This window comes from Buteo buteo, chromosome 2, assembly GCF_964188355.1.
Source record: "Buteo buteo chromosome 2, bButBut1.hap1.1, whole genome shotgun sequence".
Lineage (NCBI taxonomy): Eukaryota > Metazoa > Chordata > Aves > Accipitriformes > Accipitridae > Buteo > Buteo buteo.
In genome coordinates, this window is record NC_134172.1 from 1,084,085 (window position 1) to 1,107,875 (window position 23,791).

General features: G+C 42.6%; 1 protein-coding gene across 12 annotated transcripts in view; it reads left to right on the forward strand.

The window, feature by feature from the left end:
- Positions 1-3,004: 3,004 nt before the first annotated feature.
- The window catches only part of MAP4 (microtubule associated protein 4), a 164,217-nt gene continuing 143,430 nt past the window's right edge, over positions 3,005-23,791 (forward strand). For 10 of the 12 annotated variants that reach the window (XM_075042566.1, XM_075042574.1, XM_075042520.1 and 7 more), the window contains exon 1: positions 3,005-3,152. The gene's annotated coding sequence lies outside the window, so the exon portion shown is untranslated. Of the gene's footprint in view, positions 3,153-3,584; positions 4,103-23,791 lie in introns of those variants that run through there. The other 2 variants (XM_075042528.1, XM_075042538.1) reach the window with 2 other exon arrangements.

Sequence of the window (23,791 nt, forward strand, 5' to 3'; positions counted from 1 at the left end):
ATTACTGTCCTGCACTAGAACCAGGGTCTACCCCGTCTTGGCGAGCACCTAGCAGAAAGGCTCCAGAGGAGGAGAGAGGTGGATTTACTAAGGAGAAAGAGGGATCTTTAAGCCTATGATGATCTGAAGCCCGGGGTAGGCTGGGGCAGCCCTGAAATTCAAACCGTCGCCCAATCCTCCCAAAGCAAGCCATTAGGATGCTATTTTATCTTGGAGCTTAAAAATAGCACATGGTACAAGCAGTTGTTATATATGTGCCTTTCATCAGGACATGGGATTTCCCCTCTGTCTTTCCCTTACAAGCTCTGGCCCTGGAAATGTACCCACACTCTCAAGTTTGGGAGGAGGAGCGTGGGCAGAAGCTGCAACCTTAAGTCTACATGGATGGGGTGTGCCCACTTCCACAGCCTGATGCAGAGGGTGTTTCCTCCCTCAAGTGACCCGACATGAGAGACATCCCTGTTTTTGCTATAATTTAGTCACCGCACTTTGATTTTCTTATCTAGCAGGTCAATGTGTCACATACTTTCATGAGATTTAGTAGCTCTGTAGCTCCCTCCAATCAGATGAGTGACACATGTACCCCTTGGGCACAAGCAGGAACCTTGCTCTCGACAGACAGGGGATGATCTCCCTCCCTCATGGATTAACTCGCATAATAGGTTGTAAGGGTTTAAACCATGAAGAATGAGGCTGAATATTCCTCCTGTGTGATTGTTGTCACTGTACCAATACTGGATGGTCTCACCTTTCTCTTGTCTGAGGGACTTTCAGCCATGTGTACTACATGGCTTCACTAAGGGCATATTGTGCCTGACAAATTTGGTGCCCTTCTATGATGGGGTTACAGCATTGGTGGATTAAGGAAGAGCAACAGATGTCACCTACTTGGACTTGTGCAAAGCATCTGACACTGCCCGCACAACATTCTTGTCTCTAAAAATGGAAATACATGGATTTGATGGCTGGACCATTCGGTGGATAAGGAATTGGCTGGATGGTCGCACTCAAAGAATTGTGGTCAACAGCTCGATGTCTGGGTGGAGACCAGTGATGAGTGGGGTCCCTCAGGGGTCTGTACTGGGACCAGTATTATTTTAACACCTTTGTTGGGGACATGGACAGTGGGATTGAGTGCACCCTCAGCATGTTTGCAGGTGACACCAAGCTGAGTGGTGTGGTTGATACTCTAGAGGGAAGGGATGCCATCCAGAGGGACCTTGACAGGCTAGAGAGGTGGGCCTGTGCGAACCTCATGGAGTTCAAGGGTCCTGCACCTGGGTCGGGGCAATCCCAAGCACAAATACAGGCTGTGGGGGATGAAGGGATTGAGACCAGCCCTGTGGAGAAGGACTTGGGGGTACCAGTGGATGAAAAGCTGGACATGAGCCGGCAACATGCGCTTGCAGCCCAGAAAGCCAACTGTGTCCTGGGCTGCATCACCAGCAGCGTGGCCAGCAGGTCGAGGGAGGGGATTGTGCCCCTCTGCTCCACTCTGGTGAGACCCCACCTGCAGTTCTGCATCCAGCTCTGGGGTCCTCAGCACAGGAGAGACAGGGACCTGTTGGAGCAGGTCCAGAGAGGGGACACAAAGATTATCAGAAGGCTGGAGCACCTCTGCTGTGAGGACAGGCTGAGAGAGTTGGGGTTGTTCAGCCTGGAGAAGAGAAGGCTCCGGGGAGAACTTATAGTGGCATTTCAGCACTTAAAGGGGGCCTACAAGAAAGATGGGGAGGGACTTTTTATCAGGGAATGTAGTGATAGGATGAGGGGTAACGGTTTTAAACTGAGAGAGGGTAGATTTAGATTAGATATTAAGAAGAAGTTCTTTACTGTGAGGGTGGTGAGGCACTGGAACAGGTTGCCCAGAGAGGTTGTGGATGCCCCATCCCTGGCAGTGTTCAAGGCCAGGCTGGATGGGGCTTTGAGCAACCTGGTCTAGTGGAAGGTGTCCCTGCCCATGGCAGGGGTGTTGCAACGAGACGATCCTTTGGTCCCCAAAGGTGAGATGACAAAGCTTTGCTGCCAGGAACCGAAATGTGCTGCTTGCTGTTTATCGTTGTGTGTCAGCACTGTATGCACACTATTGACAGGGTTGCTCCCCGCTGCCTGGGGAGGGGGACCTGCTCCTACCTCCCCCCAGAGACCGCACCAGCTCCAAAGCGCTGCTGCAGAGACACCCTCCCACCCCGCCAGCACCCAGGGTCTCCCCAGCCGAGCTCAGGCCCCATCAATGCCCCACCTCCCCTCAGCCCTATGATTCCTCACCGCATCCCCCTGGGCCCTTCCCTATCACCTCCAAGCGCCCTCGCAGCCATCTCCCCTCGCCGCTTCCCCCCAGCCACCACCTCCCCATGCCGCTTCCCCTCAGCTGCCTTCCTCCCCAGCCACATCCCCTCAGCCCCCTCTCCCCGCTTCCCCTCAGCCATCTCTCCCCAGCCCCCTCTCCCCACTTCCCCTCAGCCATCTCTCCCCAGCCCCCTCTCTCCGCTTCCCCTCAGCCACGTTCCCTTGGTCCCTTGTCCCCTCGGCTCCCTCTCTCCTCAGCCATGTCCCCCCAAGCCCACGGCCCCGTCAGCCTAACCCCCCCCCCGCCTCCCCCACACTTCTTCCCCTCGGCCACCTCCCCTCTCTGCTCCCCACTCAGACCCTTCCCCTCACCCCCATCGCCCCACAGCCCTCCTCCTCCGCTGCCTTCCCCTCAGCCATGCCCCTTCCCTTCGCCGATCTCCCCACACCCGCCCTCCCCTCAGCTCCCCCTCAGCCCTCCCCCGCCGCCCCTCTGCCGGCGGCCCGGCCCCGCCCCGCCCCACCCCACCCAGCGCCATAGCCCCTCCGCGCCGCACCCTACCCCGCTGCCCTGTCACTGCAGCACCGCCTCAGCCCGGCCCGCCTCCCCGCCCGCCCCTGCGCCGCCCGCGCTCGCGGGGATTGGCGGACGGCGGCCGCGGCGCGGCGCCATTGGTGGAGCGGCCTAGAGCCCGCCCGCGGCGCTAGCAGGGTAGTGCGCTCGGCGTGAGGCCAGCGGCCGCTCCGTTCCCTCCTCCTCCTCCTCGTCCTCCTCCCCCGGCCGGGCCCGCAGGGGAGAGTGACACTGACCAGGCGGCTCCGTCCCGGCGGCAGCCCCCCGCGCCCCCCTTCCTCCGTTTCTGGTAAGGGTCGCCGAGGGGGGGCTGGCTGGGGGCTGCCGCTGCGGGTGGGGAAGGGGCGAGGGGACACCCCGCTCCGAGCGGGGAGCGGGCGCGGCGCCCTCTGAGGCAATGGAGGGGCGGCCCGGCCCGGGCGCGGGGGGCTCCGGCCTCGCCCTTGTTGTGGGGAGCGGGGGGAGAGAGCGGGCGGCCTGCGGCCCGGCGGGGCGGTGGGGGGAGCCGGTCTGGCGGGGGGCGGCAGCGTTGGTGGGTCTTTTGTGAGGGGCGCGGGGTGGGGGGGGCGGGCTGCGGCGGTTGGCAGCCGGCGGCGCGGGAGGGAGGGAGGGAGGGAGGAGGAGGAGGGCGAGCTGGGCTGCGGCGCGGTGGGTGACAGGGGAGCTGTGGGGCTGGGGGGGGTGTGTGGAGAGGAAAGTCCCGGCGCATCGGGAGAGCATCTGCCTGGCGAAGTTTGCGCCTGGGTCATCCCGGAGGAGGTGGGCGCTGCCGGGGAGAGTCTTTGTTTTATGGGGGGAAGAGGCTGAGGTGATCCTGGGGAGGGGGTGCTGCTCCTGCAGCTTTACTTTAAGCAGACCTCTTCTTTCAGAGCTGAGTCCCCCCGCCCAAAAGCATAGGAAAGGCGTTTTTTTGTTGTCGAGGGCAACGCTGTGAATCGGCGCTTCTCGTTGGGACCTCTCGAAACTTTTTGCAACGTGGGTTTCCCCCATCCTCCCCCGCCATCCTTCTGTTTGGCCAGTCTCTCCTTCCCTCCTTTATAAGGATTGTTGTGGCGTTGCATCAGGGGATATTTGTGCTGTAATTCGGTAACACAGAAGGGATAAGTTTTTGCAGAGTTGCTGCTGGCTCGCAGCTTGGTGCGATGGGTGTGGCGAGCGGCGTGGATGCGGCGGACTCGAGGCCTATATGGTAGCATTGCCCAGTCATCGGCAGATTCAAACAGCCGTCTATTTATATAGGTAAATAGATCTGGTTACAAGATGGGCAAACTTCTTTTAGAAAGAGCAGTTGTAGTTATAAGTATTAAACAAATGTTTACCACAGTGTGATGTAAGATTGCTACTAATAAGCTTAAACTTGAGACAGTGAAGTTTTTGGTTCCAAAGATGCTGTTCTACTGCCAAAAGCTATTTCCAAGTGTATCTTGCTGTAGGTAGTATGCTTTGTTCTAAACTGTACCTCTCGTAGAGGGGTGTGTTAAATACCTTATCTGCGAACATATTAAACCTGAATTTATATGTTGGGTTTGGGGTTTTTTTAGGTTCTTCTTGATAACTCTTGCTTGGTTGCTCCCTATCTTATTTCTTTCCCCTGATTCCGGCAGGGATTTAACAAATAAACTCATTTATTTTAGCTTTTTTAAAAGTGTGTGGGTTTTTTTGTTTGTTTGTTTTTTAAAATCTGGAACCCTATATTCAATGAACTGAGTTCTTTCCAGCTTACAATTTCAGCAGAGTATCTGAAAGGCTTCTTGAATAATATAATAGACATTTAAGTACTTTCTCAGTAGTTCAGCTTGTGGAACAGCAAGCCTTGCTTGGTGCCTCTTTATGCAAGGCTCTGCTTGTGATGCTGCTGCTCTAGCTTCATTTTGTAAACTGAAAGGACAGGACTGTGCTGGAGTTTTACATCTGTAAAGCTTATTTCCTCTTTGCTAGGGCTTGATTATTCCATCTGGTGGTGTATGTTTTACTGGTATTATATATATATATATATGGTGCTGTTGCAGCTTGATTACCTTATCCTTTATTTGAGAAAGACAAATAAATTGTAACTCAAAAATATTCAGTGTAGCAATACAATTATGATAAAAGTGATTATAGGTTGGACAGACCTCTCTGTGTTAAAATTGTATTAAGTTTTTTTTGTTTGTTTTTCCTTATGAGAACTGGTGACATTTCTGATTATCCTTTCAGATGCATTTTGGAGGATTCATGGGCTCACTTTTTATTTATTTTTTATTTTTATCTTTCTTGCCCTTCTCACATCAGAAGAGATGGGCTTTTTCAGTTTTAAAAAGAGCTTAACTGACTTGCTGTTGCAACAGCAGCAATATCCTGTGTCTTTTGTTTTCTTTGGTGGTAATTACATGTTAGTGACAAATAATAAGCTTGAAGGCAGAATAGTTGATCTGTTTGAGTGTGATTGTTGACTAAAACTGAAGGTCGTGGATATTATTCAATGTGTGTTATGTGTCTCTACAGAAGTGACATCAGGGAAATATCAAATAATACAAAGAAGTGTCAGTGGTTTGGAGATCACAGCCCTGCAAGTTCAGCTAGAGCACAGTGTTGCCATGGGTACAGTTTTGTGGGTCACCCCTTGTTCCCCCCGGGTCCTCAGATGATATTAGGAGAGGATTATGTCACTCTTGTCCTTAAAGAACAAATGGGAAGCCTGTTGGTAGTACGCTTATGCCAGCGGGTACGCACTGAAGCTTTCATATCTGACTTTATCAGATTGTTTCTTAAAAGCTGATGACTGTCAGTCAGTTTACGTGTTGCTGGCCAGTGACCCTCTGGCAGGCTCTGAGGAGTGCTGAACACCATGGCTCAGCTCTGGGAACTGCAGAACCTCACCCTTGCAGGATATCTGGAGATCTGTTTTAACAAGTTGCCTAATTTGTCTGTGGGAAACTTTGAAGGTTATGAGTGGTGTGGTGTTGTGGGTAAATGCATCACTTTAGCCCTTGCCCGCTGCTTTGTATGAGTTGGCTGTGGGCATCGTAGAGAGTGGAGCAAAGAGACCAGGAGGTGAATAATTGCGTGACAGGCTCCCATAAACTCTTGAAACCAACTTACTCTGGTATCTGTGTATGCTGTGCCTTACAGTACTGGTAAGTGCCATTTAAAGATGGCAATACTAATTCTGAAGTACTTGGGTTTAGAGTACTCATTTGTTTCCCTTCCAGGGACACTAGACAGTTAAGTCTACGTTTTAACACCAAACTATTGCTTCAACTGTTCTTTCTGTCATAATATTAAACACCCTCCACACTTCCCACAACATAAGCACAAGACAACCTGATCAACAGAAATACAATGGAAGTGGAAGCAACTTGGTTTTTTGAAGGGGCGGTAGGTAAGGCTGTGTGTGGGGTGGGACATGACTTGATTTCCAGTCTTAAGCTTGTTTTATGAAGTCTGATGAATACTCAGTTTAAACAAATGAAGTATGTTTTCTTTCTGGTGTTTGTAAAAGGGCTGACGCAGCCTTAATTTTAGCAAATGGAGCTATAATTATATTTGAGGTCCCAACCCTTGTAGTGTTTTAGTGGTTACCTCTCTTCCCTAGAAATAAATGAATCTGAGCCATTAAATCAGATTTGAATTCTTGCAGAGTTCAGGTCTAGTTTGGACCCATCGTTGTTAGTACTGTTCTTGCGCTCATGTACTATACTTAAGCTTACCTCCTGTTTACTAAACTATCCATATCTTCAGCTAATAACTCAGTACTTCAACTAAGTTTGTCTCTATGTACATAATGCGGATGTGTAGACTTCCAGATTTTGATATATGCCAAACTTATGACTAAGGGAAACCACTGGTCAGACAAGGTGTGTCAAGATGAATTCGAGCTGCCTGCAATTCAAATGAAAGTGATGGTTACTGAGAAGCCAAATAATGTGTAACTATACCTTGTTTTGGTCCAGAAAAATCCCAAATAATTTATTTTGCTAGTCTGACGTAGATTGGAAGATAAAATTCCAGTCTCCTCGGAGAATGAAGAGTTCAAGGCACGTTACTCATCATGTTGCCAGCCTAATTGTAGACAGCAGAATTATATTTTGTGTATGCGCTTCTGGAGTTTCAAAGGCAAACTTGTAGAAGCTGATACTGCTCTGGAAGGCAGATAGTTATTTCCTGTAGCTTCGTATTTACACTTCCTGTCCCAACTAAAATAGATCAATCTCTTGCTTAGTCAAATGTCTGTGTATATGGCTTCCTTGTGTCTTAACAGTGCAATCAAACTGACTTTCTCTGTGCATTTTTTTTTTCCTTGAAGGCAAATTAAATTATACTCAGCTGTAGATCAGAGAAATGCAGGGGTCTGTGATTACAGCAGACAGTATGGTGGCAGAACAGATTTAATCTTGAACCTGAGCCATCATCACTGCTGTCATCTGCTACAGAGAGTTCATCTCCCAGACGGGTAGATGTACTTTGGATCAGGTTCTTGAGGTGGCATGAAAGCTGGGTTGAACAAAGTGCAGCCCATGTGAATAATGCCTACAGGTAAGCTTGCACAGCAGGCAAACCCATGTTTCCCTTGTGATGAATTTCTCCAGCCTCCTACAACTCAGAAGCCAATTTCATGACTTAGTATTTTGCACATGTAAAAGAATTTCTTGTGGGAAGAAAAGGTCAGTGAAATCAGTTGCTGTAGAAGTTATGCAGATTTTAACCTGGTAACAATAAGAATAAAATACTTCTGGCTCACACTAGTGCCCTGTGTTGTTCTTGGGGAGGCTTCTTAATAAAGTTTTATGTTAGAAATTATTGAATATTAAAGTTATTTAAAATTATTGGGAATTCTAACCCCAAAGGATTATGGACAGACATTAATGTGATGCTTAAGTAGTATTTAAGATCTAGCACTCTTAAAAAAAAAAAAAAGGTATCAGGATAGTGCTCAGGGTTTGACAGAGTGGCAGGGAGGATTTGTTCACAAACAAGATTAGTCTTAGACTCCTCTGAATAAGTTGTTAAATTATGTGTCATACAAGCCTATATTTTGTAAATGTTGGTATGCTTGATAGCAGAATGTGGTTGTTGCTGTAGAAAATGGGGGAGACACTGTGTTAATGGGAAGTGTAAGTCTACTACCTAGGTGAAAAATGGATGTATATGTAAATGATAGTATATTCAAACTCCATAATACACATTCTTCCCATGAAATATCTGCTGGAAGGTGGGAGGACAGTGGGTTATTTATTCTGTTGCTGTGCGTGTATCCTCCCCTAGAAATAATGAGGGAAGGGTCTGATTTCTTCCCTGCCTACCCAACCTCATCACTATTAGGAAAGGCTATTTCTTGTTGCTCTTTTAATCCTTGCCTGGCCTCTTAGAATTTTCCTCTGAGAGAGTGGCAATTGCTGAAATATAGTAGTTCCCCCAAGGAGCAGCAAGATACTAACTGTGATAAAGCCAGCAATGTCCCTGTGATTTGGACAAAACTAGTAAAAAAAACCCCAAAACCAAACAACCAAAAAACCCCCAAACTTGTAGTTGCATTATTCAGGCAGCTTTGTGTAATGTAATAGGCCCTGTATTAGCTTTCCTTTGCGAAGATTGTATTTCCAGTCTCTTGGAGTGGTAAGTTTTTTTGTAAAGAGACTTTAGCGTACGCAAACACAGGTCTGGAGTCTCTGTACCCTGCCCAAAATGACTGTGTTGGCATGGTGGAAGATTTGATATGTGGGTGGAAGTAAGGTTAAGTATTAGGTATATCCTTGCATGCTGGATGACGTGACACACATGGTGTAGCTGGAGATTAAAATGGGATGAGCAGTTCACTCATGCTGCATTCTGGCTATCAAGCTACTCGTGTAGCTGCAGGAAGCTTCTAGGAGAAGTATGCAGTTAATCACATCCATTAGCATGATTAAAATCCTGATTAGCCTGTGTCACTCACTCCCATTTTCCACCTACACTTCGCCCCTTTTATCCAGAGTATTTGCAAGTATGAGCATAAGACAGACTGAGAACAATGCAGGCTCAAACCCAGGGGGTTGTCACTGGGCTTTTAAATGTATCAAATTAATTCTGGGCTTTATATTGTTGTAACAGACAAGTTCTTCAATAAGCTGTACAGCTGCTGTCTGAATGTAAAATCTTAAAAATCAGTCCTTCACAGATAGAGGATCCTCAGCAAGATTGTCAGGAATCCAGTTGAACATGAAGTAGGCTGGTCTTGCTAGTCAGTCAAGTGTTCATAGCTTGCTCGTGTTTCATATCTAGTACATACAAATGTTTAAATTTTAATGCCTCTATCCACATTTGATGATGATCTCTTCATGTTGGTTGGCATGTTGGATCAGTGCTGTCCTTGCCTCTAATAGCCAGGGCTAAAATGGGCTGGAGAGTGAGTCATATGTGGATGTAATTCTATGGAAAGATGAACAGTTTTAGGCTGAAATTAAGGTTAGGGGAACTGCTTGCAGATAGGCTGGTTGGATTTTGACAAGAAGTGGAAAAAGCCAAAAAGGGGGTGACTTTGTAAATTCCTTTGTGCAAAACCTCTCACTTTTTAAAACTTTACTTGCTGGGGAGACCCTGTACATACTAAAGCTAGATCCTTTTGAAAAAGCAAGCTTCTCTCTGAGTATTAGGTCATACACTTCCAACACATTCCCGCCTGGGAGTGAGTCATTGTTCCTTTTGTAAAATTGCATTAGAGCTACATCATCCTGAAAAGCTGTTTTTCAGCTGAATTTAGGGTGTTGACACTTGTTTAAACAAAGTAAAACTATGGGAGCATTTATCAGGTGAATTTCAAAGTATATTTACATACTCTTGAGTTATGACTCCTGAAGTGCTAGAATATGAGATCAATTCATACTTGTTAGTGAAAACCCTCTGGTGCTGGGGATGCTGCTTTCTGAGTGTGCTGGGTTTCATTTCCCCCCCGCCCACTGGGGTTTTGAACCCTCAGCTCTCAAATAAGGACTGTAGCAAATACGTACCTGGAATTTAACTGATGTTTGTGAAATGCTTAAAATCCTCTGAAAGGGGCGGAAAAACATGCATGTGCTTTTACTTGGGCTTATTTTCTTTTCTTCCCTCCCCCACGTCACTTGTTTCTTGCACTAACTGTGGCATGTCTAACTCTAGGTCTTTGCTGTAGATACTCTGGCAGTTTGTCCTTCTAGGAGTGTGATACCGAGAGTTTGTTTCCATAGTATGGCTTTTTTCTCCCATAACAAAACTGACTTGAGGTTCCAGCCTTCTTCCATGTTGCACTTTTTTATTGTGCTGTTATGCCAACATAACTATCCATGCTGTAAAATGGGTCGGTGATCAGGTGGGATTTCTAGAACTATTTTTAGGAGCTGCATCAATTCTATTAAAGGGGAAGGAGAAACAACTAGTTGGAGAAGGGGATGCCAAGTGTACATCAAACTGGCTTTCTATTGGGGAAAATGTGATGGAGAAACACTGTCAGTGGCATGACTGAATGAGAGCAGTGCAAAGCATTAAGGCTTGGGGATGGAAAATCCAAACCCAAACCATACATACCTTGGATTGGAACAGCTTAAGCTGCCAAGCATGCCAGGATGTTAATGGAATTCTGAAAGTTGTGCTGTAGTGACAGTTTTCCTTTAATCCCCTCTGCAAAGTACCATGCATTTTCTAAGCATCTAGCTATTAGTAATTTAAATTTGACTGGCTTTCAGGCACGCTAAGAGGAAGAGGTCTGCTGTTTGGTAAAGGGCTACGTATCGTGGGTTAGGCTAAAGGTCCACCTCCACCTGGTCCAGTAGGTGCTCTTGACAGTGACTAGTGATGACTGCTCAGGAAACTTGCATGTGCTCTGTTCCCATGTGAGTAAGTATGGCTTGAGTAGTCCTGTGAAATTATTAATGGTGCTAGATCTGAAATGCTGTTAGAAATATGGAGGGAAAACCCTGTTGTAAACAGTAGCTTATGGAAAGCATTTTTAAGCATAGTTGTTAGCACTGTTTATAGCAGTTCTAAGTGCTTAATTCGTGGCTGTAACCTGATTACTCTCTACACTAAGGTTCCCTTTCTGTTGGACTGAAATGGTGTTAACACCAAACACACAAATCTCGAGATTGGAACTTTCTTTGTTGTTGCTGATTGGGCTTTTTCCTCTCATCTCTTTCTAGGCCTCCTCTTGGTGGTTGTTTTTTTGTGTGTGTGTGGGTGTGTGTGCACGTTTGGGTTTTTTTGTGGTGTGTTTTTGTTGTTTTGCTTTTTTAACCTTGAGTGTTGTGCTTCTCTCAATCTTCTGACTCTGTAAAGACTGTTTCTCTATTGCAGTTTTATTAAGTGCAGTGCTCTTTAAAGATGCTCCTATGCTTATCTGCACTGGTCTTAAGGAATTTCAGAACTGTTTTTCTGCTCTTCGTAGGTAACTAATTAATAGTAATGAAAGTAACTGGAAACTTCAAAACTGTGGAAGAGCAAAGACAAAAATCCATAAGTCAGCTCCAGCAGAGGCTTCGAATTAGGCTCTGCAGACATAAGAGACAAAGAATGAGACAAAGAACTGAGTCACTGGCTCTTCCTTCCTTTTGACTTTTCTGGTGGGAGTGAATTGCTTTTCTTTTTGGTCATGTATCAAAGCAATTAGAAAAAAGGTTCTAGATGTTAGAGCTAGATGATTCGTACTTCTTGCTTAGCAGGAGCTGTTTTTTTAAAATTGTTTTAAAGTGATTTAGATAGGCGCTAGTAACTTAAATATATTTATGTTAGGAATCCACAAACAGGTCAGCACAGCACAGCTTCAGAAGTATTACTTTGATTATAACTTCATATATGCTAATGTTTTCTTTTAGCCTTGAAAAGGCAGAGAGAAACCCCTGGAAAGAAAGGTGGGATGTAAAAGGAGACCTTTAAAATGATCTTGAGATTCTGGAGGAAATCTTTGGTCAGGACAGCAATTGGTACTTGTGATTTGAGTTCCTGGACTCCTGCTGAGGCTTGCAGAATGCAGCTGCTGAAGTGTAAGTTGGTTCTACCTATAGCAGCAGAGTTGGACAAAATGATGGGACATCATCACCTGGGTGGCTGTAAAACTAGTAATCATTGTCATGGTTTAAATCTCACATTAAATGCTTTTGGGATGACGTGCTATACTGCTTGTCACCCAATATATGTATCGGGTGGTACTACTGTGACACCTCAGTGATGGGAACTCTGTGTAGGATGCTGTGGGTGGCTGAAGCTATATTTTATGTAACAAATTTTCATTTACATATGAAGCTACCATGTACGTAATCTGCAGTGTTACTTTTTTCCAGGGTGTCTTTATGCTTAAAGCATATATATTATTTTTTCTCAGACTGTATTTTAACCCATTTAAGCATTTAGAACATGAGAATTAAAGGATATATCCATCTTGTGTTCTGAGGACTGGATTTTTTTTTTAACTGGTCTTTTAGGTAAAATGTACTACTTTTTTTTTTTTCATTGGGATTTGGACAGGGCATGTAGGGTGATAGGATCAAGTGTCACACTGGGGATTACATATTTGTCCTGGAGTGACCCTCTTAGTAGCTTGCATTGGTGTAATTGGTGAATGACTGACTGTATTTATAGGGATGTATATCTGCATTAGCACTGGTTTGATGTAACCCTGGCTTATTTACTTTTGGTCCAACCTATTTGCAGCTTGGGAATTCACTTTTTAGGGGAGAGCCTATAATTTGCCTCAAACTAGCATTTTCAGGCTTATATTTCCCCTTAAGAGTAATGGTGGTTTTACTAGGAATAATAGTTCTACATCTGAACGTAGAAGAGTATTGTACGGCACTGTCTGGTTGCTGAAAACCAAAGTTGTCCAATAAGCTGTATATTTATTTGAGACCTGTGGATGTTAATGGTGTTTAAAAAAATTGGATCAGCTGTTCTTTTGTTCCATCAGTAGTCATCATCTTGTTCTTAAAACTGTAACAACTCTTTAACTCATGGTATTCTGTATTATTTTGATGTGTTGTGTTCCTTTGCTAGCAGCTTCTATAAGATTTCACTCTCCTATAATGAATAAATATGAACTTGAAAAAGCTGGGGAACATAAAGAAACTCCTTGCAATTCCAAGCTTAGTTTTTTCCAGCTAAGATTTTTAACTTGCCAAATTACCTCTAATGGCTGGTATTGCTAAAAGACTTACCCTGTGGGCACATCCTTCTATACTCTAAACATAATTCTTGCAGGATCCTCTGCATCCAGTACTGGTGATTGCTGGAATGTTAACTTCACTAGGATTTTCCATTTTAATCTAGCCTGCAGTTCCCAGTGCTTGTCTGCAGTTAATGCATGCTCCTCTCTGCTGGCGGAATCTCCTAGAATCACGTTCAGGTAATGATGAATTAGTAAATGGTTGTGATTCACTAAACAAGAAAAGCCGAATTTGTCAACTGGCAGCAGATAGCCACGTTGTACATTAAATCTCCTTACACATTTGACAAAGGCCTTCAGTTCTAAAGCATTGATTTGTTTTTTTTTCTTTTTCTTAATTACCATGAGCTGTGTGTGTGCTACAGGTTCTACTCTGCTACCTTAATACTGCTGTGTTCCTCTCTCCATTTCTCTATTCTTTGCATCCGTATCGGCCAAACTTGCATGTGACCTATGCTGCTGTCTTCCTCCCTTATTTGTGTTTCTTGCCTACCAGATCCTGTTTATAGGCCATCTGAATGTATTGAATGTAGGGTGGTTTTCTATTTTGCTTCAAAGACCTTTTAAAAAGACTGTTTGAGGGTTGATTGGAGCACGTAATTTAATACAATGCTCCTAAAAATCCTAACTCTGGCTGGCATCAGCTGATACTGTGTGGTATTTAAACATACTGCAGACTTCTTGATGTTTTTCCCCTGGGGAATTGACTTCCTGTGATAAAGTGAGATTCCCTTTTAAAGTAGAGGTCCGTGGTTATATAATGAGAGTAGGAAATGGTCCAAAAGTGACACTGGGAGAATAGAAAAGTTATTTTGGTAACTGACTGTTAGACAGGAGAATAGGAAATATGCTCAGGAGTGTACTAGTAACTTGAATTCTCTTTGGAAAGTGAGAGGAATACATTTAAGGAATTAAGTAAGGGAGTGCCCAGGTCAGAGCAGCGGAAGGGAGGTTACGTTAAGGACAAAGTTGTACAGTGTACATCTAGGTTAGACTTAAAAGATTTAACTCTTTCCAAACTCCTTTTAATCTCCTCAATAAGCTGCTGTGTTGTTCTTAAGCATAATGTGTCTTCAAGTTTGAAGCTCTAACAGCCACGCCGGCTTTTGCTTTTTCGATTTGAAGATGTGAATCTAGATAATTTTTTAATTTTTGTGTGTGTGTAGTTTTGTGTTCTTCCCACACTCCCCCCCCAATAATGCCAGACCAGGGAATTCCTTTCTTCCACCTCATTTTCTGTTTCCCCTTACCAGTATGGCACTCTTGCAAAGAACTACACAGTAGTCAGTCATTAAAACTGGCTTTTTATGCTCTTGGTAGGGCGATACTGAAATTTCTAAAGCAGAACACCTTTACTCATTAACGATTGTTAAGGGGTAGGGATACAAACTCACAGAGAAGCCAACTGGTTTCTGGCAGGGGGTCACTAACCTTGCTGAGCCTTCATAGTCTGCTCTTAGATGGAGGAGTTTAAATTCAGTGCTGCATACATGGTACACTCTGTACTGTGACCAGCTGTTCTTGCAAGTCTGATGTTTGTATGGATTTAAACTGGAATATTGGTTGTGGTTTTTGTGTAAGTCTCTCTTAAAGAAATTTAAGATTTATTAACTCCAGATATTCACATTTTGTTGTGTAATGAGATAATTTTCTGTCTTCTTTCTTATCATGGTTTTGATTTGTCTTCTCTTATGCTGTTGTGTTTTGGACCAGTTTGTGTCTGTCCTTGCCTTAAAGGAGGAATACAGGTGGGAGGGAGGGAATGAGACTACCATGAATTTAGTTCCCAGTTCTGTTTCTTTCTCTACCACTTTCTCAGTAACCTGTGCTAAATCATCGAGCTTTGAAATAGTGCTGACAGTTTAAAGTGTCATCTTCAGTAAAATAAATGGGGGAATCTACTTTTCTTGTTTGTAAATTTGGTCTGATTGCATATATGAAAAAAGCAATGTTGTATTGTAGATAACACATTTATAGCTCTTGCGGTTATGTTCTGAGGTCAACATCTAGACTTTTGGCAGAGCTCAAGTATGCTGGTAAGCTCCAGGACATGGGGTACTCTTGAGCAGCGATATAATTTTGGCACCATTTAATGTTTTTTCCTGTATAGAAGTGAAAAGGGAGATACTAATTTCTATAGGTGTAATAAGTCTATCTGTGGAATCCAGTTTGAGAATTATAATTTTTAAAGCCTGAACTTGTAGGTGTTGGCCAGCCATTCTGGAATCATTAGCTGAGACCATCCTTCTGTCTGTCTTCTAAAATCCTTTTCTTTGTCAGCTTTCTATTAAAGAAACAGCATTCGGGCAGTGGGAGGAACACAGATTGTCTGAGAGAAATGTTCTTGGCACAGTTGATTGGCTATCTTAATGCAAACAATGCTCTCTGTCCTCTGCTAATAGGACCTAAATGCCCATTGATCATCCCAGAACTCCACTTCAGATGGTTTAGCTTGCTAAGACCAGATTCCCTGTATTTACCTGGGATCCTACAGACAAGGTGCTCTCCCGTGGAACAAGGCAATGTATAGTAACGGCTGCCTTTCTGCAGGTTTGATACTGAAAGGACCCTCAACTGTTTTTTGTCTGTGATATGCCTGTAGAAACATTGAAAATGCCCAAGATTGATCAAAATTAAAACTGTATTTCTTCCTTCGAGTCTGGGGTATGTTTATTTTTCCTAGTATGTAATTCATCTGTAGTCTTATATTTCAGCAGCCAAATATGCTGACTCTGCCTGTTACATTTCCCAAATGAAATTCTCTGGCAAGCTTCACATCTTCTAATATCCTTTTGAGGTACTGATGTAATCAAATGGTTGAACGTGAACTGAACGGAAAATTATATAGTGCAAAACTTGCTCTTAAAATCTGTATGGAATTAAAATGCATTTGTTCTTTTTACATATTTTTACAGTAGGCATTTGTGGTATTCAGTAATTTGGCTTTTGCTCATTTTTTTGATTGAAGAGATTTCTGATGTTGAATATCTTGTCTATTACATACAGACCATCTTGAGTAGTGTTGTTCTCCATACTGAATTTTTAACCCATACCTTTAAAGAGAGGTAACTTCATAAGTGACTTGGAGGACCTACATTTTGTCCTTAAATTATTTTAATTTTCAAATTAAAGATTGTTGGATCTAATTATTTATGAAACATAAGCTTTGGATTAAGCTGAAAGATGTTACTGGGTTATTGAGAGAAGTCAAACTACAAAGGGAAGCTGTATATCCACCAGCTACACTTCTCCTTTACCGATATCTGACTTTTTCAAAGTAGTTTTCTTTCAGCAGTCCTTTTAATGCTTTAGATTCAAGCCTAAGCTTTTTTGTGGGATTGGGGGTAGAAAAAAAATGCTAGATCAGAGGAATAAATGGCATGTTTTGGGGGGGTGAATAAAAGCAAATAATTTAGCATGAACAGCAGAGGAGTAGGGCAAAGTAAGTCACTGTTAGTTATTTTGTTTTTTTTTGTAAGTCAGCAAAACAGTATTACTCCACTTTCATAGCATATGGAAAAAAAAAAAGTAAGAACTACTGCAACAGGTCAGGCAAAAGGTTCATCTGCGTGGACTTCTGCAGTAGCATGTTCTCTGTTTTGTCCTTTATTCATCATCTTATCTCCTATGCTCAGGTGAGAGTTAAGTGTGGGCTGTCTCCTCTTAACTAGTTGCACTGGAGCCTTAGGTGTTGATCAGCAGCTTTTGTACTGCAGCCTGTGTGTGTGTGAATCATGTGTGATTCTGTGGTTGTCAGATGTATAATACAGCTTCTTCAGAGTCCCTTCATCTACATTACCAGTGCTGACCTATTGCAACAAAAAATGCCTTTCGTTCTGGGAAGGCAAATAATCTGTGAACAGACAAGCACTGGTGGTGTTGAGGAAATAGCCCAGCTCAAAAGTCTCTATATCTCCAAATAAAAAAAAGATTATCTTTGGTTACCACTGTTACCTTTGTCCTCTCAGCACAATTTATCACACTTGTAGCTTGCAGGTCACAATAATCACTTTCATGTCCCTGCTTATCTCTTCTGAGAGTTTTTCTTTTAATCTTTCAAAGTACAGAAGCCATAAGTTCTAGATTAAATGCTTTGTATTACACTTTTCAGAAGCATAATACCAAGAAAGGGGGGTGTATACCGAGGGGACCATCTTCATCTGCTAAACAGGGATGTGCAGTATATTTTTATGAAATTGACTCAAGTCTTATGGTTTTTAGTCTGGAGATGGCCTGTGAATTATTCTCTATTGTAGCTAGTTTTTACTAAATTATGTTTGTTAGTCTACTAATTTTTAATTTTTTTTAAATTTACTATTTGAAAAAAAAAAAGGGTTGTGTTCAAGAAGTTCACTGGATTGATCTGATTAAAGGCAGTCTCTTGCTTTCACGTTTCCTTTGTGTAAACTCTAGGTTAATTAAGTGACTCATTCATTCCGTCTAGCTAAAGCTGAAAGGCTGCAGAGGCGAATGAATTGCAGGCAGCAGATGCTTGGATGAAAGAAGAAATAAACCAACCACAGGGTGAAACTTTCTGAAGCATCTGTGTTTCCTTCTGAAAAGCGAGTTGAGAATAGACAGCCTGTGCCTCACTAGAGATCTGCGGAATTGATCGTTTCATAGAACATAATCAAAGTTTCTTTTGATTCCTAAATACTCCATGACTTCTAGTTTTTGTCTTTGTTCTTAATTTTTGCGATCTAGCCATTAATACATGTCACTGCATTTTGCTTTGTTTCAGTTGTGTGCTATACAATAGCAAGTCTTAATTCTGCATCCAAATTTCTTTTGCTTCTTGTGGCCAAGATAAGAATTCTTGCATGACTGGAATAAAATAACAGGGAAGATCTGGAAGGAGGTTCAAAAAATGGCATACTCAGTTGCAGTGGAGTGAATTGGATGCTCAGGTGTCAGGAGCCATGGGTTCTGGCTTATGTCCCTAGGAGTATTTCTGCTTTAATCCAGCAAGCCTCTTGCATGAAACACAGAAACAGTTCTTGAAACAGAAGTCAAAACCTAGAATGCTTGGTTAGAAGGGAGATAGACAGACACAGTCTTGTTGGTCTTCAGGGTTTGTAACTCATGCTTTCAGGCTTATGTTACCTGTAAAGGCTGACCCTCTGTGCATGAAGTGCCTGTGGCAAATGTTTGGTTGGTAATGTACTTTCCAGAAGTGCAGATGGGTTTGAATGCTTTCACGATGAGGAGGAAATAGAACTGGGATCTCCAACTCCCAAGGTGTGGACCCCACTTTGCTTAAAATGGGGATGCTGTAGATGCTTTGGTATTCTTTCAGCTTGATGCTGTTTGTGCATGTTTCATATGCTTGGGTATATATGTGGGATCAGTTCCTTTGGAGGGCTATGTGAGGATGCCAAATTTATGGATCCAGAATACACTGGATATTTGGCTTAATCATTTGCAAGTGTCCTTGTGCAGATACATCATCAGAACTTCAAATGCTGAATGAAGTTTTGTATGGAGGACTTGGCTGTCTAGAGCCTATTGGGTACCGGAGCAGGCTACGTAATCTTTGCTGAACTGATGCTTTGAAAGTAGGTGTCTCAACTCCTCCAAGTTGAACTTCAGGAGCCTAAGAACAGTATTTGGATTTTACTGGAGGAAAAAAAAAAAGTACCATAGCCACTACTTCTGCCCCCCCCCCCCTTTTTCTTTTGTTTTCTTGCTCATTTTTCAGCAAGGGTGCCTTGCACAGTAGCAACCTTCTCCTTCCATACTGGTATATTCTTCTTTTTCTTCATCCTGAGGCCAGGTATGGGCAGTTGAGAATATTTTCTCATTGCTTTGGAATAAATGCAAAGCATAACTGAAGTGATTGTTATAGAATCTGAATGTATTTCTTTTCAAACACCAAGGAAAAAAAACAAACAAGAAGCCCCCCCCAAACCCCTTTGATACTTGTCAGAAGTCATCCCCTTATGATTCTAATAATTTGGCTAAAAAATTTAAAAATGTTTTACAAGCATTCTAAATCTAAAGAAGTAGAAATGTAGGAGGAAAAAAAGGAGGGGACGGCTACTGAGTATTTTCTGAATAATAAAGTGAACCTTTCTGTAAAACATCTTCCTTACTAATTAATCATAAAATTAAGCTAACTTTCTGAAGTACAACAGCATGTAACAAAAAGCTTTTTGATAAAGTTTGCTGTTGGGAATGATCTCATCCTAGTGACCAAGCGGTCACTGTGCAATGCTCTAACTATTTGCTGAAACAAAAGTATGCTGCATCGGCTGACCACTGAGTAATCTGGTTGTGTTGGAGGGAGCTGTGTGTCTGCTCAGATGCAGTCATGGCGTGGTAGCAGGTAGGAGATGCTGTCTGTAGAGCTTTTCACTTCAGTTTAGAAACAAGAGCTAATCTTTGAGGGGGGTTAAGCAAGATCTGCTTCTTGTGAATTTGATGTGCTTATTTTTCTGGCAATCACATTGATTTTAAGACTCTATGAAAGATTTAAATTAAAAATTATATAACAATGATCCCTAGCTTCATAGTTTTAAGTTATTTATCTTAAAGCTTAGCACAGTGAATCAACATGCCTTTTGTATGAAATTCGGCCAGCTGTATTTTTGCAGTGAATTTCTGTCTTGTCAGAGTAAGAAATGAAGGCATCTCTTAACTGGGTTAGAGCATTTACCTAACATACCCTTTAGATTAACTTTGTCACAGACTTACACAACAAAAACATTCAATGACTCCTGTGTTACTGCATAGTAATACTCAAGAGTAAACCCCAATAAGTTCACTACTAAATATTGGCTATCAGTGTATTCATGCTGCTGAGTGAAGTCCTCTGGCCTTTCAAAATGAAACCGTTGAAAGGAGGACCCTTCTCCCCCTCTCCCCACATTATGTTGCTGTGTGCATGATTAGAGTTTGGGTATGAGATTATTGGCTTTCAGTAAAAATTCTGGAAACAGTGGGATTTTATTTAGTAGTGCAAGCTACTAGAAGTGGTTTGTGGTGAAATGCCATGTGCTTTCTACTTGTTTCTATTTTTAAAATTATAAAATTGTCGCTTTAAAAGATGCAGTTGATTGAAAAAATTGTAGTAAGAGCAAACCCCAGCTATTCCACTTCTGTGATTCTTGTGAGAGCTGACAGTTTTATCTGTCTCACTTGCTGAGTTAGAATTCAGTAAATCAAAGCAAGTTTGATTCATTCTAAGTCAACTTTAAAAACCAGAAGTTGTAGTAGTCATTGTTTTCATTCTTTCAGTTTCTCACCCCTATATGATTATTTGTTGTCCTTGGATGCATTGTGAACTGCATGCTGGTTCCAGTTTACAATGCAGTATCAGTGTGTAGAGGGAGCTGAAAAGTATGGAGTCTGCTGAAACTGGAATACAAATATTTTATTTCTGTCAATTATTAGTGAAATGCTGAGAACTGTAAAAATAACAGAATTACATATGAGAAAATGTATTATACTTGTCTTCCTTTTAGTTGGGATTTATCTTTAAAATTACTAATTAATTCTTCCATAATTTTAGAGTCATAACAGGTTCTAAATCTGAACACAGCAAGAGTGACTATATTTCACCTAGATGTTGTTAACCTAAAAATCCCCGAACCCTGGGTGGCATAGGAACAGAGCTGTTTATACAACTTTCTGTTTTGTTAGTAGCTGTCAGGCATGTTGCACAGGCCAGTTTCACTGTATTCCCATCTCCTAGTTATATTTCATTAGTGGTGAGCCTGACGTTTGGGAGTACAGCCTGTAGCTGCAGGGTTGCTAGTCACATACTGGCCTATCGAAACAGCAGACAGTGAAACAGCTTTGTTGGATTTTGCCAGTGAACTTTAAATATTAAAAAACCCAACAAAACCCAAACTGCAAACAAGACCAGGTCGTAACTAACTCCTACAAAAGCCAGCCTCATGTGTTCAAGCAGAAGTTGGTGGCCGTGCATGCCATCTGCCTCGGTGCCAGCCTCTGCCAGCACTTTGTGCGGGCAGAGTGAGCGGGCACGTCTCTGCACCTGACCATGTCAGCGTACTCCTGGTTTTATTTTGAGCTGGTTTAATGGCCAGTACAACTGCACTATTTTGTGGCTCAGCCAGGAAGCAAGTGAAGTTGTGGATGGAAATGTGAACAGCTTTTTATTTTTTTCCTTTTCTGAGCTGAAAAGTTTGAAGTTCAGATTAAAAGGAGGATGGTATAATTATTTTTTTAATTGGTCTTTGCAGTAGGAACCTACATATTAAACTGACAACCTTTTGTGATTTGTTTAACGAGCTGAGCTGAGAAGCAGTTGCTCAGCTATCTCAGCACAGGAGAGTGACAGGGATGTGAAGCTGGGGTCAATGCTCCTTCTGGTTGCAGTGCAAACCTCAGCTATTCTGGGACTATCAACCCAAGTAACTTACCTGTGTGCTTGAGCAAGACTAGGTACTGGATTTGAGGCCCCTGTACGGAGGAGGGAGGGAATTTTATTAGAAAGTTACTTCTATTTTGGCACTGGAGCAGCTCTTACGATTGTTTTGCTGGTTAGTTGGGGCCTCGCTATGCTGGATAAATGACATGTCAAGTATGTGTGCATGTCCTTCCTCCAGCATGTAGGCTTCTTGTGCATCTTGTGGCTCTTCAGAACTTTAATTCCAATAGCTGTGAGAAATAGATGGATTAAGTATAGTGCTGGAAACTAGTTTTATTGGTACGTCTGAAGCATTTTTACAAGGGAATTTTTTTCATTCAGCCATAGTACAATATTTATTTTATTCATGTAGCTTTTGAGTTCTGAAGACATTATTTGATATTTTTAAGGCAATAAATCTGTGCACTTATTTACTTGATTGTGATGTAAAGGAACGCACGTTGTACTGCTTTCAGTCTTGATGGGGAAACTGCTGCTGATCTTGCTACGTCTTCAGAGCAGATATCATGTTCCTTGATAAGCACAGAACAAGTAACAGAAAACAGTTCCACCAAGCTCCCTTTGTTTAGTGTATCATTGTTGTGATAACACAAACAAACTGACACTGCCTCTCTGCCTTCACCAAAATAAAACAAAGTCTGTGGGGGAAGAATCTTCTAAGATGCTGAGTCTTTTGCTGCTTTTTTTTTTTTCCCTGCAGTTCTTCTCCATTTCACTTTTTATTTACTGTGACTGAGTAGCAATTTGCAAAAATGCAGCAAAAGAAAAGTGCGTGAGTTTCATGTCCACAACCTCTGGCTGGTTTTGCTGTGACCGTAACTACTGATAGGTTTTTTTAAAAAAACTTAAAATCATGTTTAACAATGCATTGCAGTGTCTTGGGGCAGGGTAGAGTCAATGTTGGATGAATGGTCTTATACTGTGGTGCTCTGCTCTGCAGCCATCTTCTGCAGGGTATTAAAGAGCCTATCTGTGTCGAATACACCATTATGTATATGGTGTCTCAGATCTTGAAACAATTTGTTCATCTGTTCTGGTTTAACACAGCTGTCTGCACCTTGTTGCAACCTGTTGTCATCTGATGTTGGGTACTAAGACTCCATCCCACTTTTTCACGCTGAATTGAACAAATCTGTTTTTGGAGGCAGTTGCATAATGGGAAATTAGTGTTGTTCTTCTGTTCCAGTTAATTTTTTGTTAGCTTTAGAAACTTTTCTTTAGAAACCTTAATTACTCTTCTACAGTTGTAAATCCTTCAGATGTTTATTTATCAGGTAATTTCAAGACCAGTCACTTTTGACTTGAATTTGCTAAGGAGTGATGCTGTGTTTTAAAAACCGTAAAAGCCATAGTTTTGATGCAGAATATGTGAACATGTTCCAGCTCAAACCAAATGTTTAATCTGTTCACAAGCTGGTATTGAATCTTATTCTGACTGCTTGTTTTTTCAACCCACTTCTAAAAAAGTGAAACTTACTCTTTTGCAGATTGACTTTGTTGTTGGTTTTTTTTCCCCAATCTGAGTACCAAGGACTGCTTCTCTTGGGGAGACACAAAAATTTCCTTTGTGGCAGGACTCCCTTTTTTTTTCCACATCACCTCTTATGGAAAACTCCAAAAGCTTGGGTAAGATGGGCTTCTTTATGCCTTGGAAATGTGATATGCAAGCTAAAAGGCAAATAACTAAATGTTAATGATCTTAACCCTATCTGGCTACACTGTTTTGACCTTTATCTCCCCTTCTTCCCTTTCACCAGGTATGGGTATCAGTTTCTGCTTACACCTTGCAGAACAAATCCACTCTTAGTTGCTCTGATTTTAGCTGGAAGTCTTAAATGTTGGCACTGTATGATAAATAATGGGAGAATGTTTGTTTTATTTTGTTCCCATGCACCCTCTTAATGCCTGAGCGCTTGCTTCTGTGAGTGGTAGAGAAATATATATGAACACACCTTTCTGTGTGTTGGAGATCACTCAGAGCTGTCCTAACTTTCTAGCTCCGCCTAACCTGAGGTGCCAGCTCTAGCTTGGCCAGGTCAGTCAGGTGTTGTGACTCCCACAGAAGGGAGGTGAAATGATGTTTTGAGGTTTCTTGTGAATTAACTGGGGGAATGTAGGACATTCCATAGGTGACTTCTGCACAGCTGGGACCTCGATGAGGTCCTGGCAAAGTCTACGTGTAATCAGTTCACCATTTCAGTGGTTGTGGTATCTCAGGACACAGATCCTGCTTGATTGTTGCAAATCTGGTCTTTTCAATGTAAAGCTTTTAGGCAACAAGTCCTCTGAAAACTTCTGGAATATAGTCATATTCTGAATGGTCTTGCTTTTAAATGATTATAATGCTTGATATTGTGTCTGTAATGATTTTGAGTTCCATTAACTTTTC